Genomic DNA, 14196 nt, shown 5'->3' on the forward strand with positions numbered 1-14196 from the left:
ATTGAAATGCACGCTATTGCATTTAAATCGTTGGGCCGCCCGGTTCAGGCGCGCACCAGACCCGCGCCCGAATCGCGTGTCGGTAAAGCCGCGATTTGCTCGGATTCGGGTGCAGATCACGTTAAAGACCCGACGCCCCACATTACCATGATTTCGCGCCCAAAAACAGGTGTGAATTTTTGGTAAAAATTTGATGTGTCCCCTGTCAATGTTGGACAGGCTTTGGGGATTCAGGACTTTAATTACTCATTGCAGGATTCCTAATCTCTGACCTGCTCTTGTTCCCAGAGTATTTGTATGGCGAGAGTACTTCAATCTCTCATCAATGGTAAACCCAGGATGTTGCTGGTGGCGGGGATTCAGCGATGAAATACCATTGAATATAAGGAGCGATGGTTAGATTAACTCTCATGGTGTTATACAAAGAACAAAGAACAGTACAGCACAGGAACAGGCCCTTCGGCCCTCCAAGCCCGCGCCGCTCCCTGGTCCAAACTAGACCATTCTTTTGTATCCCTCCATTCCCACTCCGTTCATATGGCTATCTAGATAAGTCTTAAACGTTCCCAGTGTGTCCGCCTCCACCACCTTGCCTGGCAGCGCATTCCAGGCATATGGTCTTATGCTCTAACTCCTGTTGGAGATGGTCATTGCAAATAGCATATTAGAGGTGAATCTTAAGTACCAGCTGTTAGCCGAAGCCTTGGTATTGTTCAGGTCTTGCTACATTGAGACAGTAATGGCTTCAGTATCTGCAGAGTCCTGGATGGCGTTGAACATTATGCAGTCATCAGCAAACATTTCCAGTTAATGGAAGTAAGGTGACTGAATGAGGCTGCCGAATATAATTAGTCCTAGGTCTCTATCCTGAGTACCTCCTGCAGAGGTGACCTGGACGTGAGGTGATGTACAATCAAAGTATGAATCCAACCATTTGATTTGCATTCCTCGTCTTTGAATAGGATCCAATTAATGGAATGTTTAGAAGAGGGTTGGTGGCAGCAGGCGGGGAAACAACGACAAAGTGCAAAACATACATTCAGAAGATGTTCCTGACAACACTATCAATCAGGACTTACTCAACCTTAACTTGTTCACTGATTCTCAGGCTTGGATCTGCCAGAACTGTTTGGCTCCTGACCTTATTACAGCCTCGTTCAAATATGGCCAAATGATCTGTATCAACGGGCAGTGTCTACCTTCAGCTATCTCCAGCTGCATCATCGGTTACCTCCCTACCATCATGGGGTCGAACTGGAAATTTTAGCTCACAATCCTCCATTGCTTCTTCAAATATTGTCCATATCAAGAGAGGAGTCTCCATATCCGTCCATCTCAAGCAGGAGTGATCACGATTCTGACTCAGGCTGATAAGTAGAAAATAACATTGCGACACACAAGTGCCAGGCAATGATAATCAACACGGAAGGGTCTGTGAACTGCCATAGCTCTGTGCATACACATGCAGCCGTGTTTAGATATGGCTCCTCAAACACTGTCCACCATCTACAAGGCACAAGTCAGGAGTCTGATTGAGCAATCTCCATTTGCCCGGATGAAAGTGATTCCACCATCACTCAAGAAGCTCCACTTCACACAGGACGTGACCCATTCTATCACCATAAGCATTCAATCCCTCCTCACCAGTGCACGGTTGCTGCTGTGCGCATGCATACAAGATGCACAGTTGAACAACTCTCATAGAAAGAGAGAACAATCTCCCTCTCGACAGCTCATTCCAAAGCTGAGATCTTTATCATCTGGAATCAGAAGGGCAGCAACATCATGGAAACAAATCACCTTTAATTACATCTCCAAACCACTCACCAAAAGAATTGGGACCGATTTCACTCTTCCTATCATCACGACATTAGCATGCTGATGCTCTCTGCAGAATAGTTGGACTGCAGTAGGTCCAAAAAATGGCTCAGCACCACCTTCTCCTGAACAACGAGGAATGGGATGTAACAGTGTGACGCGATGATTGGTTTGAGATTCTGTATTATTCTGAGGAACAATATTGCTTGGAGCTGTTGAATCAGTTTGAGAATACATTGAATCAATTTCCCCACTTGAATTATTTAACAAATGGCAGCAGTTGAAGAGGGCACCGACATCTAAGGCCACATTACTGCCACCAGAGAGCACATCTCAACCTCAGAAGTCAATTCCTGACTGAACGCAGCAGCGTGAATTGCAGTGAAGTGAAGGGGCGACACGGTGGCACAGTGGTTAGCACTGCTGCCTCAGGTGACTATCCAGGTAAGTCTTAAACGATGCCAGCGTGTCTGCCTCCACCACCCTACTTCACGTTTTCTCAGTCTTAGAACAAGTGAGACACATTTGTCAACCGGGTGAGGAGGAGCGTTCTCAGACAGAATGCGCTGACATTTTGATGTTCATTACCTCAGAGGTGGCTGTGAAGGCTCAGTGGTTGAGAATGTTCAAAGCAGAGGTTCATAGATTCCTCGACTCCAACGACGTCAAATGATATGATTGTGGTGCAGGAAGGTGGCATTGAGGTGGAATATCAACCATTATCTCGTTAATTGGTGGTCAAGGCTGGATGGGCGGATTGGTGGACCAGGCACGATGGCTCATTGGCCTTTCCCTGTTCCCATGTTCCCACCTATGAGATTTAGAGATGGACCTTGATGATCTTTGAATATTCAACACTGTTGCTGGTACAATTGAGCTTCCAATTTTCATCACTTAATGAATGTAATCAGAGTTGCGCAATCTTTAGGGTGTTCCAATTAAGTCTCCCACAACAGGGACCAAACTTGCATGTCGTCATCTGTTTGCAACTTCATAGTCTCAGTAGAAATCCCACATCATATAATTTAAACGTCCAGTGACTGCATCAACTCAGAATTTAATTCCCAGAGAGTGCCAACAGTACAAAGAGACAGAGGCAGCGCAGCATAGATTCATTGAGTCATAGAGGTTTACAGCATGGAAACAGGCCCTTCGGCCCAACTTGTCCATGCTGCCCTTTCTTTTTTAAAACCTCTAAGCTGATCCCAATTGCCCGCAATTGGCCCATATCCCTCTACACCCATCGTACCCATGAAACTACCTAAATGCTTTTTAAAAGACAAAATTGTACCCGCCTCTACTAGAACCTCTGGCAGCTTGTTCCAGACACTCACCACCCTCTGTGTGAAAACATTGCCCCTCTGAATACTTTTGTATCTCTCCCCTCTCACCTTAAACCTATGCCCTCTAGTTTTAGACTTCCCTACCTTTGGGAAAAGATATTGACTATCTAGCTGATCTGTGCCCCTCATTATTTTATAGACCACGATAAGATCACCCCTCAGCCCCCTCCGCTCCAGAGGAAAAAGTCCCTTTTTCTCTGGAAAAAGCATGGAATCCCTTGACAATTTCAGGAAAGTATACGACATGATTCTTGCTGTAATTGGTGTTCCTGGTGCGTAACTATGACAAGTGAATTTATGTAAATGTTACGTTTGAGCTGGTCTCTGCTTTGAAACTGTGACTCATAATATTACATACTGATCTAGTGGTCACCCTCGTGCTGATATCAGTGTTGTCATGTCAATAAATGCGTGGATGAATCTGCGGGTAATTGTCAGCAGGAAAGTATTACTGGGAGTATCTGTCACTGCAGAATTGAGTGTGGGACGTAATTGGAGCAATACAAGTTGATTCACTTTTGTATCATTGTTTGAGGTGACTGATCTTTCTCTCCACTCAATGGATTTATCTTCATAGTTAACAACGTAACCAATGGTAGCACAGGATACTTTTTTAGTTGTTTCATTATATGTTTCCAGTGAATTTGATTGATATTGCTGTCTCATTTAAACTTACACGAAGAGAAACCCATCTTCACTATTTAACAGCAGATAACCGATGGATAACACGTTTAATGCATTCCAACAGATTGTACAATGAATTGCTGTGACAGTGACTGTGTAGAGTTAGCACGTTCTCCCCATGTTTGTGTACGCTTCCTCCTATTGCTCCAGTTTTCTTCTGATTTGATTTATTATTGTCAGATGTATTGGGATACAATGAAAAGTATTCTTTCTTGCGTATTGTACGGACAAAATACGCCATTCATAGAGTACATGGGGGAGAAGGAAAGGAGAGAGTGCAGAATATAATCTTATAGTCACGGCCAGGATGTAAATAAAGATAAGCTTAATATATGGTTGGTGCATTCAAAAGTCTGACGATGTGCCTTAGTGTTCAAAGATGTGCAGATTAGATGGAGCGGCCATTGTTAATGGGGTTAAGAGGAAAGGTCAGATGGATGGGGGATGTAAGACGTTCGATCGGAGAGTCGGTACAAACTCGACGGACCAAATTGTCTCCTTCTGCACTGGAGGGATTCTGTGGTTCGAATAAGTATGGTTGCTGCAAACACTGTGCTAATCATTTTCGTGCTAATTATATTTTCCAAAATATTTCTGTGGTTACGAGTGTTGCATTTGATTTTCTGTATATTGCATCGGGCACTGGGTATCCATTGCTGTAATGGATTTATTTGACAGACCAGTAATTAACTGTTTAATACATGAAACCAAAACCAACACCAATCTCCACCCTTAACTCCATGAGTTGTTTTCTCTCAGGATAATCTTCAATATAGACCTTCATGACACAGGTATTAGCCTGAGGACAGTAAACATTAACTCGATTATAGTGTTAATAATTAGATGAATAGTAGTCCATTTCCTTATAAGTAAGTCATTTCAATATCTGCAATATTATGAAAGAACTGTTGACTTCTTAATTAAAAATCCAGCTACATAGAACAACATTGCATTTACAGCACTGAAACTGACTGTCCAACTGGTTTCTGTCATTATTTATGCCCCACACGATGGGCCGAATGGCTCTTAATCCCTCTTAAACTAACCCAATTAGTATTTTATAGACTACCTATAATGCAGAGGAGGTCACTCGGTCCATCTTTACATGATTCACCTCATTTGCTTCCCGACTTTTCTATCTCCATTTCAGGGGAATGGCTGTTCACCAATCATTACTATGCATTGACTCGCCCAGTTCTCTTGATAAGGTTTGCTCCCACATTACTTCCTGGACTTGCGCCATTTCCTTTTTTTTCCCTGTTTCTCAGTCTCGGATTCAGCTTTGATGATGATGACACATTTCTCATCTTGATCATTCAATGGACCTCCCTTTTCTTTTCCCCCAGCAATTCCACCTCCAAACTCATCTTCCTGTCCTCTCCCGCCTTCGCCCCTTACAATACACTGGTCCGCTCTTCCATCACACCCGCTAAACACTCTCGTTCCCTACAGACCTCACTATCCCAGCACATGAGGTGCATCGCTGAAACTTTCACCTTCTTACTTCGTAAAATGCATACACATGAAAAAACTTAGTTATATTCCTTTCACTCTAACAGCTGTGTCCCTGCTCATGATGTGTTCCCTTTTAGATGGGAAACAGCAAATGCAGTTTGTGCGATCGTTTTAATGGACATTCCCTAAAGTGCGACCCTGAACACGTCACTATTTGAATTCTGCGACTAGTTATTCTCCAGTGCTTGATTTGATTTGATCTGATTTATTATTGTCACATGTATTGGTATGCAGTGGAAAGTTTTGTTTCTTATGCACTGTACAGATAAAGTATACTGTCCATAGAGTACATAGGGGAGAAGGAAATGAGTTGGTGCAGAATATAACGCTACATTCATAGCTAGGGTGTCGAGAAAGATCAACTTAATATGAGATAGGTCCATTCAGAAGTGTGATGGCAGCAGGGAGATGCTGACCTTGATTTGGTTGGTACGTGACCTCAGACTTTAGTATATTTTCCCGATGGAAGAAGGTGGAAGAGAGGACAACCGGGATGTGTGGCGTCCTTGATTATGCTGGATGTTTTTCTGAGGCAGCGGGAAGCGTGGAGGGAGTCAATGGGTGGGAGGATTCTTTGCCTGATGGATTGAGCTTCATTCACAAGTCTGTAATTTATTGTGGTCTTGACCAGAGAAGGAGCCAGACCAAGCTGTGATACATCCGGAAAGGAGGCTTTTTGCGTTGCTCCATAAACCAAAAACATATGGACCAGACCAAGTGAGGATCGCTGTATTCCGACACTAAAGGATATTAATGAAGCAGACGTGTTTCTACAACGATCGGTTGTAGTTTCTTGGTCACCATCACTGAGACCCTCTGAAACTCTATTCATATTCCACACCTATTACTGAGATTTATTACTGAGCCGATAGATACGCCCAAAATAGTGGAGGAGGGCTGGATTGATGCTCAGGATGTGGGGCTCACTCACAGCACAAGGACTGTGGTCTGGAAAACATCCCTAACTTTCTCCATCTCGTTCCCTGACTATTAGAGACGTCTTCACCACCCTCTGTTGTTCCTACATAGGCATTTACACCTTCTTTCGAACCATCTTCAGTTTTGTTTTCATTGTACCATTCACATTACACTATTATACCTTTGTCATTCAATCACTGCTGCCATCCAGTTAATCAAAGATGATGGTATCGTAGAACCGTAGAATCCCTACAGTGCTGAAGGAGGCCATTGGGCCCATCAAGCCTGTACCGACAACAATCCCACCCAGGACCTATACATGTAACCCCACGTTTTTACCCTACCAATCCCCCTGACACTCAGGGTCAATTTATCACAGATTATCAACCTAACCCACACATCATTGGAGTGTGGGAGGAAACCGCAGCACCCAGAGGAAACTGACGCAGACGGGGAGAATGTGAAAGCACCACACAGTGACCTGAGGTCAGAATTGAACCCCAGTCCCCGGTGTAGTGCGGCAAAAGTGCTCATCACTGTGTTACCGTGCCATCCATCTTCCACTTTGTTCCATTCTCCCTACACTTCATATCTCTCTGGCTCGCTCATTGTTTGAAAACCTTGTAATTTCTAATTGACAATGAAAGATAATCGACCTGAAGGGTTAACCCTATTTTTATGCCAAACGTACTGCCTGGTCCAGGGAGTACATTTCGTATTTCACTTTCATTTATATTTTTATTCAGTCACTTTATTTTATTTTGGTGATGAGATGATGAAGGAGTGATGTTGTCACTGGACCAGAGACCCAAGGGACCTGAGTTTGAATCCTGCCACCGCAGGTGGTGAAATTTGAATTCAAGAAACATCTGGAATTAAAAGTTTAATGATAACCATGAAAAGATTGTGATCAGAAAGATAGCTGGTTCCCTTATGGCCTTTATGGGAAGAAATCTGTTGTCTTTACTTGGTTGAAACTACATATTGCTCCAGCATTGCAACAATGTTGTTGACTCTTAAAATGCTCTCTAATGTGGCCTATCAAAGCACCGAGTTCAAAGGGCAATTAGTGATGGGCAATAAATGCTGACCCAGCAAACAAAGCTCTCATCCCATGAATGGAAAAGAAATAGATAGACTTGTGCATTAATGTGCTGGGATGGACCATTGAGACTGAGGGCTGTTTCATTGTATGAGGCCTGGGGACCATGACGACTCATACCTGTGGGACAGGTTATATTACTGCCTGCCGGCCTAATTAAAATGGTGAATAGTTCGGGCTGTTTCGCCCTTCTCCATCACCAATACAACCAAGAGTTGACGGAGACAGATTTGTAAGATAATTGTTAACACCTTAACACCAGATTCGTCTTCAACCATTGGGCATGGAGACTGATCAGTATCTTCTGTCCTTCTTTTCTTACACTTAATCTCGTGGCGCTTTCGATCCTGTCCCGGGGAAAATGTAACCTCTCCACCTGTACCACTCGCTACCTGGTCGCTACTGCAACAGCACATCTACTGGTCATTATCACTGCAGTCATACTGTATCGGATTGGTTCCTATTATTCGTGGAAATCACCCCCATTACCTTCATCCTGCTTTATGTGGCTGTGGGATATTCTCTCCGGTTCACTGTCATGATCTCATTTGATCGATTTGTGGTCATTTGTTGTCAGACGTTGAAGATAAAATACTGCACTGAGAAAACTGCAGCTGTGGTTCTAACAACTTGCATTCTGCTCTGTCTAAAAGATATTCCCATGTACTTAAGATTTGAACCTGGAGAGATAATTGACAATGTTCCCTGGTTCTGTAGTGAAAAGTCGAGTTAAACCGATCCTGCATGGGTGGCTTATGTTTGGTTTGATAAAATCTTAAATCCATTGATTGCAAATGTTTTAGTTCTGTTGCTCAACGCTCTGACATTCAGGTACATTCTGGTGACCAGTCGAGCCCATAAGGCATTGAGGGGTCAGAACAAGGGAGAGAATGGCAGTGGCCCAGAGATGGAGAGCAGAAGGAAATCTATGATCTTACTCTTCACCATATCCGGCAGCTTTATACTTATAACGTTATTGTATGTTATACATTTCTTGTATTATATTATTACAGGAATCAACCATGTGTAATACAATGATCTTCTATACATCCTTGCACATGTTGGAGTTATGCTTCTGAATTTAAATTGCTGTACAAATGCATTTATTTATGGTGTAACTCAGCCCAAGTTTAGTGAGCAGTTCAAGAGTGGGATGAAATATCCATTTACATCCATTATTCAACGACCTAATAAACAAAACAACTGAGAGCAGACCAGAAGCCAGTTCAAGAGCTTACATTTCATGATTAGAACATTTGTTGTGAATCTTCAATCAACTGAATGATATCAGGAATCACTGAGGATCTAAAAATACCTGAAGTGCTGGTGATGGTACTCGTCATGGTGGATGGGTCGACGTCGATATTTGGACACGGACAGTGGGAAGGAAAACAGTTACAAGGTCGCCTACAGGACACGATGTGGAAGAGCAACCATAGGGCTAGATGTTCTAGCCCTTTCCGCTGGTGAGAACTTCCAGTCCCCACAATGTAAATGGGGAGTTAAAAGAATCGCCATGGCATGCTTTTCTCCACCTCCGCTCAGCTATTCATACCTGCTCAGATAGAAACAATATTTGCTTTAAATTCTGAATGCTGAGAATGCCAACCATTTTATTATATATATATATATCCTCCTGAGGATTTGATTTTTGGAGATATTTGATTTCGCCCCACCCCCCCCTTCCCACCCACCCCCCTCCCCCTGCGCCCCCAACCCCACCGCACACTCCACCTTCTATCTCTATTTCACTTGTTCTTTTCCCATCACTCCATTGGGAATTGAGGGCGGGTTCCTGTCTGCGTGAGGCCCGCTGAGTGGACCCTTAGAGAGGAAAGCTTCGGTAAGGTCGTGGGGTTGGCGTCAAAGTATCCGCCAACCATGACATCACAACTTAGTTGCTGATTACTGGATAGGAATGAACAACTTCCTGGTTTCAATGTCAGCTGATATTTGATATTGTAGCTGGGTTTATCTCTTCGTGGTTCGTCCATACTTCCTTGAAATCGGCCAATATAAACCACAGCTGCTGCGGGGTCAATTCTGTGTGGAACAGCATCATCAAAGGGTTGAATCGATATTCCCATTTTATGGTTCCATCTGCTGTAAATCTGTAACTTCCACCCATTTTACAGGTGAATATTTAAGTCTCTACGTTAAGTAGTGGGTGGGCGGTGGGTGAGTTGGTTGATTAGGGGGACATCAGGGAATACGGGTGGTGGAGGCTAGTCAAGCTATTTAGTGGGTTGTGGGTTCAGGGACTTGGGTAGTTGGAGGGTGCAGGGAGGTGGGATATTATGGGAGTCAGATGGTCAGAGCCACATGTAGACAAGACGGAGATGCGGGGTTGTCAGTTGGAATAGGAGTCACATTGTCACAGGGTTGCGAGGTGGCGTAATCATATTAACATTGCGATGAAGAATTGGAAGTGGTAGTTATTATTCTGGCATTTCCTGGGTAACTATTCTGCTCATAAAATCTGAACCATCTGAAGAATCGGATTCAAAATGGAGATTGGGATGGCTCCAGGTGTGGACTAATTGTCGAATGGGAGTTTAAAAATGCTGGGCATTTCATGTACAGCTCTTGGGTATTGATCCAGAAGGATGACTTCCAGTGTAGGCAATAAAAAATATAACAATACTTTCTCCAACTTACAAATCAAAGAAAAATTTAAATAAAGAAACGTTATTATTCCTAACTTGACGTCTCAACCTGGTCCATTACAAGTAATCTGACATTTTCCCACAGGTTCTTATTTACACTGAGTCGGCTGGTCAGCTGATCATAATATCATTCTGTCATGGGTTTACTGGGTCAGCTGACCCTTACAGCTTGTTATCATAGGTCACATTATAACAATGTTATCAACGGTTGCATTCCAACATTGGGGAAGTTGAGGAGGGGGCATTCCGATTCCCCAGCACATATTTTTGGATATTGCAAGAGTATGATCCTCCTGCAAATGGGGGTTCTGGGCCACCCTGTTCCTCAGTGACAGGGTGAGTACAGTACTTCTGCACAAAGGATACGAATGAAGAATTTGCAACCATCTTGACCCAGATCTGCCTTATAGACAATCCATCTTGAGCTCACCAAGGAGACCTCAACTTTGCAGTGTGAGTCTTTGGCCAATTCAATTCACAGAAATAATGTCAGTAAAGATGCTGAAAGTATTAACAAACCCTTTGAGCCCTGCTACATCCCAGCAGTAGAATGAAGAGTTGCTTCTCCAGAATGAATCGCTCGCCCCAGCCAACTTGTTCCACTGCAGTTACAATATTGGCAAATAGCAGATCTGGGGGGAAATTGTCTAGCTATCTCCTGTCCATGGAAAAGAGGACAGGTTGAATCTGGTGAACTCCTTGTCATGTTCCATATCATCAGAAATGTAATGTCTTAAACGGTTCGATCAAGCAGCACTTACTGATGAATCACCTGCTCAATGATGCTCACTTGGGTGCTGCCAGGACCATTCAGGTTCTGATCTCATTACTGACCTCATGAAAACAGAGAAAGGGTCCACATTAATTGAGAATGACTGCCCTTGATGTTAAGGCAGCATTAGACTGAGTGATATATCAATGAGCCCCAGGAGAACTAGAACAATCGGAATCAGGGGGAAAACCATCCGTTGGTTGGAGTCAGACCTGGCACAATTGAAGATGGTTGCGGGCCTTGGAGACCAATCATCTCAGACCCACAACACCGCTTCTGGTGTTCATCTGATTCGTGCCCAAGGCCCAACCATCTCCAACTGAGTTGCAAAAGAATATTCAGCACCATTTGGAAAACCTCAGGAAATGAACAGGTGCGCCTCCATCTGCAGCAAGACATGGGCAACATGCAGCATTTAGCTGATAAGCAGCAAGTAACATTCTTACTACACAAGTGCCAAGCAGTGGCCATCTCCAACAAGAGAACCTTTTTACTGAATCTGTGGTTTTAAAGCTTGTATTCATCCTGTTAGATCCTGAGTGAAAAGGGAAACTGAAGCCTCATTCAGCCCAAATAATCAGAGGCAACTCAGGCCGCAGAGGTTCCACGCAAAGGTCATTCGGAACTCCGAACACAAGTCCTCCACGGACATTTCTCAGGGAGGTTGAATTTCAGTGGTGAATTTCCCTACTTCCTCGGACTCCGAGAGAAAGTCTCCAACTTTTCAGTTAGATTCGGTGATTTAGGAGGGTTCTGACTTACTTTCCTGGACAGTTAGTCAGGACGTGTTAGGCAGCAAAACCCCAGTCTTGCTCCTATACAAATTGCAACTATACAATCTGAGATGCGACATCCCAATCGAAGGCACTATTTTCCCGGATTCAAATTAAAATCTCCCCATATCCATCTAGACTTACGGCTTCCCCTGGCCTGACCTGTCTAGCCCCCTGACTCGGAATCCTATGATTGGCCAGCTCAGATTGCACCACAGCAAGACTGGGGCGAGCATTCTCGCAAGAAGATTTGTGGTCTTGTTGGAAGAAGGTTTAAATGACATTGGCAGGGCATTGGGAACCTGACAGGGTGTTCAGATGGGTGCAACGCAAATCTGATGACAGAAAGTAGAAAAGTAGTGAGCGAAATTAGAAGGCAGAAAGACAAAATAAAATCATTATACAGAATCAGAAGACAGAATAATGTTAATAAGGCTAGGTATTCTACCTGAATTCGCAACAAGGTGGATGTTTCGATGTTTTAAATATAGGTTCATTGATATGATTTTGCTGTCATTGCGGAGACCTGGTTGCCAGGTGAACCGGATTGGAACCTGAACGTTCAAGGATATTCGTCATTCAGGAACAAGACTGGGATTTTGCTGCCTAACACGTCCTGAATAACTGCCAACTCACGTTGAGGAATTATATAACCTTACAGAACAGAGGGGGAGCAGAAATTGTAGAAAGCGTGTCAGCTGTTCAGTGAATGACACGAAAGGAGGTCAATAGTTTGGTCTCAGTGATCCTCATTCGCCAGACTGCACGATGAAGACTACCTGTGGGGCTGATATCAAGGATCTTCCGCTGGGAACAATTTGAATTCATCCAAACTACAAATATTAATGAGTTTTTATACAGATCACATTATTGATTAGGACGTTGACAATATATTAAACAAATTATTTATTTCTATTCATTCAAGGGATATGGGCGTCGATAGCTGGACAAGAATTCACTGTCCATCTCTAATTACTCCTGAACTGCGTGCATTTCTGAGGGCATTTTAAGAGTCAAGCACGTTTCTGTGGATCAGAGGACACATGTAGACCAGATCAAGTACGGATGGTAGATGTTTCTCCCGAAATGTGACTTTGTTCCAAAATTTACCTGAACAAATGATGCTGTTCATTTCTTCTGGGGTCTTCCGACGCCAGCCTTCACAGAAATACCACCAGAGTGGAGTAGAGTTGGAGAAAGACAGGAGATATCCACTTTTTATAGCACTAGCTATATTGTGGTGAGTTTAAATGTCCTGTCTTATTATTGGTGAATGGACGAGTAAATCGGTGAGTGAGGGGACAAGTGATGTGGGAGTGAATGAGTGAGGAAGTGGATGGACAGGTGGGTCGGGCCGATTGGCTGGCAGTCTAGTCATACTTCCATTTTGTTTTTGAAAACATACGTTTCCTTATTAAAACAGTTAGGCTATGTCCATCACTGATATGAACACTTCCTCCTGGCTGGGCTAAGGAGACCTATGATCCACTTAACGTCTCTGAATTAAATGTGTTGCTGGGGAACTATGTAGTGGAGTTAGGATGAGTAAATGGGACATTGGTTAGGTGGGTTCGCGTTGGTAGTTTGTGCAGGTGCTCGGGTTTGTGAGTAGGTTAGTTGGATAGGTGAGTAGTTGGTTAGGTTAGTTAGGAGGTATGTTGATAGTCTGGCGAGGTAGTCTTGTAGGTGTGTGAGCAGGTCGTCACGCTGAGGTTGGTTGGGCTGAGGAATGTGGTTAGTCGGGTGCTGAAGTGGGGCAGTCAGGCTGGAAAGAAGATGAATTACCCATCGGAGGTTTGAAATTCCAGCAAGTCCTATGTAGGCTCACACGTCAGACAGAGTCTCAGAGTATATCTTCCTTGAAACACTTGTGTCCAACTAGAATATTTGGCCCCTTGTCACCTTATGGTATGCTTCATCCAAGCAAAATCAACTTTAATCTTACTGGAATAAATACCAGTTCGGTCCACAATAATAGTGTGAGATCTGGGGAAGGATATGGTGGTGTGGGAATTAGAACACCATTGTTCGGTGAATAGTGCTTCCAATTTTCATTTCGTTAATTAGTGTGATCAAAATTGATTACTCTTTTGGGTTTTCCAATGTAATCTCAGTTTTCAGCATATTCTACCACGACAGTGAGTTAACTCAGCTCTTGTAATCTGTTTTTTTTAAGAAACTGCATTGAAAGATGTTGTAACTTCAATGTCCCCATGGGGATCTGACAGTATATAAAAGACAGCGAATGTATCACCCAAGTGTTTAATTCAGAGAGATTGTCTGCACCACCAAGGACAGATCACACCGTACAGAAAAATATGGAACTATTTCACATGATTCTAAAAATATACTACACAATTCTTGCTGTCATTGGTGTATCAGGTAAGTGCCTGTGAACACTGAAGTTGTGTAAATCTGTGTGAGTTTGTTTCTGGTTTTACTCTGTGATTGATAATCTTACCCACTGATCTAGTGGTGAATGTTACAGACACCTGATCAGTGAGATCATTACATTCAGGGTAAAGCTAAATCAGACATCAGTACAGGCAACTCTGAGAGGTGAGATATTCCTGGCTGTATATGTTACTGTTCAGTTGTATTATAT

The 14196-nt window shown here is 43.4% G+C and overlaps 1 protein-coding gene across 1 annotated transcript in view; it reads right to left on the reverse strand.

The window, feature by feature from the left end:
* LOC144496917 (popy class I histocompatibility antigen, alpha chain E-like) overlaps positions 1–14196 on the reverse strand; it is an 820139-nt gene that overhangs the window by 597382 nt on the left and 208561 nt on the right. The window lies entirely within an intron of this gene.

The sequence above is a fragment of the Mustelus asterias genome, chromosome 8, assembly GCF_964213995.1.
Source record: "Mustelus asterias chromosome 8, sMusAst1.hap1.1, whole genome shotgun sequence".
Classification (NCBI taxonomy): Eukaryota; Metazoa; Chordata; class Chondrichthyes; order Carcharhiniformes; family Triakidae; genus Mustelus; species Mustelus asterias.